Genomic DNA, 6,148 nt, shown 5'->3' on the forward strand with positions numbered 1-6,148 from the left:
TTATTTAGAAATAAACTGATAACAGCAACAATTGACCTCTTGATACAGAGACTTTGTACAATGGTAATGTTAGAATAAAATGCATATTAGGCCAATTAAATTTAACAAAGGGAAAAACCCTTTCCCGGCAAGGGTGCCTCACTAAATGACTTGATCGTAAATAAATTAACAGGTTCCGCTATTGTTATTGGACCCGGAAGAGGCTAAATGGATATACTCTATAGCCTCTTTCACACAAAGATTCCCAAAAATACACGGATAATGTGACCCGGGATTGTTTTATTTTGGTTCATTTACACTGCCAGTTTTTTCCGGAATCTGTGCGTGCGTTCACACAACCCTTAAAGATGTGTAATGTCTCCAGCGTGTGCTTATGAGCTGTGATTTCTCTCTTGCTAGAGCATTTTTTTTTATTTGATTTGATCATACCCACTGAGCAAAATGATGTCCAAAAGATGTCTTTTCAAAGTCTTTGTCGCACAAGTCGGACGTTGAAAAGACGTCCACTCAGGGGCCGGAATGAAAGTTTTTATGACGTCTTTTTTTGACGTGTTCTGGACATCTGAAAAAGACGTTCATGGATCCTCGTACAAGGTTAAAAACTAGTTCAAATGTGGCCATTTTCAACATTATTTATGGTCTCATTTAGACAATTTATACTATTTCTGGACCAAATATACACTCAGGATGCATTAAATTAAAACTCATGTTTATTTACATTGTTTATATGTGGTTTAGATGATGATATTGGTTTCATTTTAAGTTACCATTGTGGTGATCAGTGTTTGCTTTAGTTGGGCTTTTGGTCCCACATCGCCTTATTTAAGCTTTTCTTTGGCTGGAGAAATTGTGCGTTTGTTTAACACCATTGACTGTGCAGAGAAAGCCAAGAAAATAAAAAATCAGTTGTCTTCAGCTGCTTGTTAATGATGGCAGAATCAACACAATGCAAGCATTAAACAATGTATAAACTTTTGTTTTTATATCAGAAATGTATAAGTATTCATCTTGTGGAACTGTATTATTTGTACCAGTAACTTTATAATGACCACTGCATACAATATGTTTTAAGAAAGTGAATCACATAGTCACACACAGATATCAAGATTTTGGATATGATTCTCAACGACGGTGACAACCAAAACAAAAAAGCCTGGGAATCAAGGATGTTTTGTACTATGAAGGCTACCCATCATGCATTGCAGCATGAAGCATTTTTTTATTTATTTATCGTCACCATTTTTGTGAATCATATGAAAAATATTGATGTCTGTGTGTGACTATATGGTATATTTTCTCAAAACATTGTGCTAATTTGCTTTTTGTCCAACTTCCATGTTACTGGCCCAAATAATGCAGTTCCACAAGGTTGGTGGTTATAAACTCTGGATACAAACACAAAAGTCTAAACACAACTTAAATGCCCACTTTTTATTGATTTCATCATCATCATCATCATCATCATCATCATCATCAACAACATCAAGGAGCTGATGAGAGAGACTATTTTCTTGGCTTTCTCTATCACAACAATGATGTTATTCAAACACACAGTTACAACAGCCAAAGAAAAGCTAAAGAATGAATTATTGGGACCAAGAGCCCAACTAAAGCAAACACTTATCACCACAATGGTGACTTAAAATGAAACAAATATCACCATCTAAACAACGTAAGGAAATTACATTGAAATAAACATGAGTTTTAATTTAATGCATCCTGAGAGTGTTTATTTGGTCCAGAAACTGTCTAAATGTCTAAATGACACCATGTAAATTGTCTAAATGACACCATAAATAATGTTGAAAATGGCCACATTTGAACTAGTTTTTAACCTTGTACGAAGGATCCATTGACGTCTTTTTCAGATGTCCAGAACACGTCCAAAAAAGACGTCATAAAAACTTTCATTCCAGCCCCTCAGTGGACGTCTTTTCAACATCTGACTTGTGCGACAAAGACTTTGAAAAGACGTCTTTTGTACATCACTTTGCTCAGTGGGAAGGTATACAAATAACTGCCATTAAATTATAGCATCTTAATACTATGCAATTAGATAAACTGTTCATTCATTACATCACTTTACCTCTGTCTTTATCCCATTGTATCCTCTTCTTTTTGGCACTGCATCTATCGCAGCAGACTATAATGCTAATTTAAATGTGTCATGAAAATTCGGCCATCCGTCACAATGAGGAAACTTTCACCGTGTCTAGATGGCTGCCAGGCCCGTTTCTAAGGGAGTGCTTGAGTGTAAGCGCCCTCAAACGAAAGCAATGTTGTCTACATTGGATGCGGCGAGGGGCGACGCTAAAAAACAAATGACCAACAGTAAACTGATCGCGCGCGCTCTGTTTCTGGCGCACTTCAAGCACTCGCTGGGCGGGGGGAGATTGATGCACCGGACCGGAGTCGGGGGACTTAGTTAAGATTTTGTGGAGCTGTTTTGCTTGTGGTTTTTTAATGGTTTTAAAATAGTATTAGTAAAAAAAAAAATAAAAAAAATTCACTCGTTCACTCATTTTGGCGCCCCTCTGAGTGGTAGCGCCCTTAGCATTTGCCTATACCGCCTATGCCACGGGCTGGCCCTGCATTTGAGTGAGTGTTTGAGTGAGGGGGTGAGTGTTTGAGTGATTGTGTTAGTGAATGAGTGAATGAGTGAGTGAGTGTTTGTTTGAGTGAGTGTTTGAGTGAGGGAGTCAGTGAGTTTGATTGAATGGGTGAGTGTTTAAATGAGAGTGATTAAGTGGGTGAGTGTTTGAGTGATTAAGTGAGTGATTGAGTTAGTGAATGAATAGGTGAGTGAGTGAGTGAGTGAGTGTTTGAATGGGTGAGTGATTGAGTGTTTGTTTGAGGGAGTGTGTGTGTGTGTGAGTAAATGTGAGTCAGTAAATGAGTGTTTGAGTGAGTGTTTAAGTGAGCGAGTGAGTGAGTGAGTGAGTGAGTATGTACATGCACTGAATACATCTACACACACACACACTCACCAGCCAAGGGTACAGGTTGAATACAAAAAAAATGATATATATATATATATATAGAGAGAGAGAGAGAGAGAGAGAGAGAGAGAGAGAGAGAGAGAGAGAGAGAGAGAGAGAGACTTCTGCGATATTCTCTTTTACCTTGACATATGTAGCACATGTGTGTGGCACACTCTACATGCATCACTGCCCCACAGGTACATGCCTCCTGTTAAAACAAAACAAAGAGAAAAATCACATATACAATAGGGATGTGAACCACATACATGACAGGTTGGTAAATTATTATATACATGTCAGGTACAGCCCACTGAGCAAAAGGATGTCCAAAAGACGTCTTTTAAACGTCTTTGTCACAAAAGTCGGACGTTGAAAAGACGTCCACTGAGGGGCCGGAATGAAAGTTTTTATGACGTCTTTTTGTGACGTGTTCTGGACGTCCGGTATAGACGTTAATGGGTCCTTAGGACAAGATTAAAAACTAGTTCAAATGTGGCCATTGTGGACATGTTTTCAACATAACTTATGGCCTCATTTAGACAATTTATACTGTTTCTGGACCAAATAAACACTCTTGGGATGCATTAAATTAAAACTCATGGTTATTTACATTGTTTAGATGTGGTTTAGATGGTGATATTTGTTTCATTTTAACTCACCATTGTGGTGATCAGTGTTTGCTTTAGTTGGGCTCTTGGTCCCAATTCTTCTTACTTTAGCTTTTTTTTGGCTGTTGGAACTGTTTGCATAACACCATTGATTGTGCAGAGAAAGCCAAGAAAATAAAAAATCATCTGTCTTCAGCTGCTTGATGATGATGACAAAATCAACGCAATGCAAGAATTAAACAACATCTAAACTTCTGTTTTTATATCTGAAATAATTATTCACCTTTTAGAACTGCATTATTTGGACCAGTAACTTTATAATGACCACTGTGTATAATATGTTTTAAGAAAGTGAATCACATAGTCACACACAAGATATCAAGATTTTGCATATGATTCTCAACGACGGTGACAACCAAAACAAAAAAGCCTGGGAATCGAGGATGTTTTGTACTATGAAGGCTACCCATCATGCATTGCAGCATGAAGCATTTTTTTTATTTATTGTCACCATTTTTGTGAATCATATGCAAATTCTTCATGTCTGTGTGTGACTCTATGGTAGATTTTCTCAAAACATTGTGTAAATTTGCTTTTTGCCCAACTTCCATGCTACTAATGCAGTTCCACAACATTGGTGGTTATAAACTCCATATACTGACACAAAAGTCTAAACACAACGTTAAATGCCCACTTTATGTTGATTTCATCATCATCATCATCATCAACAGCAACAGCAACAAGGAGCTGATGAGAGACAATTTTATTGGCTTTCTCTGGCACAACAATGGTGTTATTCAAACACACAGTTAAAACAGCCAAAGAAAAGCTAGAATACTAATTATTGGGACCAAGAGCCCAACTAAAGCAAACACTGATCACCACAATGGTGACTCAAAATAAAATAAATATCACCATCTAAACAATGTAAGGAAATTACATTGAAATAAACTTGAGTTTTAATTTAATGCACCCTGAGAGTGTTTATTTTGTCAAGAAACAGTATAAATTGTCTAAATGAGACCATAAATAATGTTGAAAATGGCCACATTTGAACTAGTTTTTAACCTTGTACGAAGGATCCATTAACATCTTTTTCAGACGTCCAGAACACGTCAAAAAAAGACGTTATAAAAACTTTCATTCCGGCCCCTCAGTGGACGTCTTTTCAACATCCGACTTTTGTGACAAAGACGTTGAAAAGACGTCTTTTGGACATCATTTTGCTTAGTGGGAGAGATTATGTATACTATATATGAAAAGTTTCCATTCCTAATGGAAAACTGCACTTACTGTCTTTCTCCCTGAAACATTTTTGGCACAAATTCCACATTTTTAGTTCGATCTGTAAATACAGGATATATATATATATATATATATATATATATATATATATATATATATATTTATAAATATGTACTTGTCTTTTTTTCTTATTAAAGGTAAATATACACATTTTTGACCACTTACACCAATTCCAGTTTCATGGACTGATGAAAAAAAAGGTAAATATTTTAAAATTAAAAATTAATGCTGTTCTACATCCACATTTCTGAATACCTAACAAACATAAATGGACTCTTTAAGCCAGTGCAAAAAGCTGTTATCGATTAATTAATGTTTTTGAATCTCTCTATCTAATATATATATATATATATATATATATATATATATATATATATCGGCCTGTTACATTTTTGACATTTTTGATACTGATCTCTGGTATCCTTCAACAACATACAAATATGGCAAAGGCCCAAAATTCTGAGCTTTAAAAATATTTATACCTATTAATAACATTTCAATCAATAAGGCACATACCTAAAGACTGAAACAAAAGTGAGGCCAGGCGCATTCTCTCTTGTTTTATTGCAGGGCACTTGAAGGAGGTAATGCAGCCAGCAGACTTCATGAATTCAGTGGCAAACTTGAAGGAAGGCAAAAGAAAAAAAGGATATTTGTCACTAATTATATAATCAGAAACATGTTTGTGCTGTAATATATCAATGTACATGGGTAGATTATATATGATAAAAGGTTTAAATTCAATTGGTTGACACATGCCTGCAGTGATTTACACTGGGTAACATTATTAACTTACAGTAAGTGTGTGGATACCACATGACACGGAATCAGTTTGCAAATTGTGTTTTAATGGTCCACTCTCCTTTCGCTCCCCATGAAGATGCAAATGCACTGTAATCAACAAAATCACTATCACCACTAAGATCCAACTCCAACAGTTCATTTTAAAATAAATATTTTGTAATCATCTACTCATACAATTGTCAGTCCAAACTGTATTTCAGTTGTTGCTTCCTCGTAACAAAGCTACAGAAAGTAGGACTTATGCTACACAGCAAAATCCCCAGTGTTAAATTAACACTGAGAGTGTGGATTATATAAACTCTGAGCAGAGTGTTAAATGAACACTGAAGCAGTGTTAAAGTTAATGAGATAATTAAGTGAATAATTGAGTGATAATTGAGCATCATTGAAGACACCTGATGTTAACAAGCAGAATCACTGAAGGAGAAAAACAGAATTTTAAGTCACCAT

The 6,148-nt window shown here is 35.8% G+C and overlaps 1 protein-coding gene across 1 annotated transcript in view; it reads right to left on the minus strand.

The window, feature by feature from the left end:
- The window catches only part of nrl (neural retina leucine zipper), a 35,885-nt gene extending 30,099 nt beyond the window's left edge, over positions 1-5,786 (minus strand). Inside the window, exons 1-3 of the mRNA XM_089118371.1 lie at positions 5,691-5,786; positions 5,411-5,516; positions 3,123-3,189 (exon numbers count right to left, since the gene is read on the minus strand). The gene's annotated coding sequence lies outside the window, so the exon portion shown is untranslated. The remainder of the gene's footprint in view (positions 1-3,122; positions 3,190-5,410; positions 5,517-5,690) is intronic.
- Positions 5,787-6,148: the final 362 nt, after the last annotated feature.

Source organism: Pimephales promelas, chromosome 13 (assembly GCF_988280905.1).
Source record: "Pimephales promelas chromosome 13, fPimPro1.hap1.1, whole genome shotgun sequence".
NCBI classification, from domain to species: domain Eukaryota; kingdom Metazoa; phylum Chordata; class Actinopteri; order Cypriniformes; family Leuciscidae; genus Pimephales; species Pimephales promelas.